The sequence below is a fragment of the Nanorana parkeri genome, unplaced genomic scaffold (genome assembly GCF_000935625.1).
Source record: "Nanorana parkeri isolate BGI_ZX_2015 unplaced genomic scaffold, ASM93562v1 scaffold499, whole genome shotgun sequence".
NCBI classification, from domain to species: Eukaryota; Metazoa; Chordata; class Amphibia; order Anura; family Dicroglossidae; genus Nanorana; species Nanorana parkeri.
The window spans coordinates 1,062,925-1,063,814 of record NW_017306767.1 but is presented as its reverse complement, the minus strand read 5'-3'; the positions used below and the strand labels follow the sequence as shown (position 1 = coordinate 1,063,814).

The window sequence follows — 890 nt, the reverse complement described above, 5'->3', positions numbered from 1 at the left end:
AAAAAAAAACCCCCCCCCCCCCCATCAGATAAGAGGCTGAGCCAACCATGTGTACATAACACTCATCACTGCACACATACAACTGCAGCAGCTAAATACAGCAGGAGAACATCTGCCATCAAGATCATATCTTCCTAATGAACATCGTTATTCCTGGTGAATGATTGATAAAAAAGAAAAAAAAAAAGTTAAAGGGAAACTACATCGCATTGTCAGCGGGCACGCACTATAAAACTTCTCTATGAACAGAACAGCATTGCTGATGTGGAAAAAAAAAAAATCACATTGTTACAAGCTTACTGTTCCAGGTTTTTAAGGCTCAATGACATTTACAGACACAGGGAACCCTCTGGTTTGCTAGAGCCCAACACGGGACCCAGTGGCCACACGCACGTCTGCAGTCTCTGACCATCTCCTGTAGCATGTCTGCAGTCTCTGACCATCTCCAAGTAGCATGTCTGCAGTCTCTGACTACCTCCTGTAGCATGTCTGCAGTCTCTGACTACCTCCTGTAGCATGTCTGCAGTCTCTGACTACCTCCTGTAGCATGTCTGCAGTCTCTAACTACCTCCTGTAGCATGTCTGCAGTCTCTCACCATCTCCTGTAGCATGTCTGCAGTCTCTCACCATCTCCTATAGCATGTCTGCAGTCTCTGACCATCTCCTATAGCATGTCTGCAGTCTCTGACCATCTTCTATAGCATGTCTGCAGTCTCTGACCATCTCCTATAGCATGTCTGCAGTCTCTGACCATCTCCTATAGCATCTCTGCAGTCTCTGACCATCTCCTATAGCATCTCTGCAGTCTCTGACCATCTCCTATAGCATCTCTGCAGTCTCTGACCATCTCCTATAGCATCTCTGCAGTCTCTGACCATCTCCTATAGCAT

The 890-nt window shown here is 46.3% G+C and overlaps 1 protein-coding gene across 1 annotated transcript in view; it reads right to left on the bottom strand.

Annotated features, from left to right (window-relative positions):
• The window catches only part of EML1 (echinoderm microtubule associated protein like 1), a 90,256-nt gene that overhangs the window by 7,477 nt on the left and 81,889 nt on the right, over nt 1-890 (bottom strand). The window lies entirely within an intron of this gene.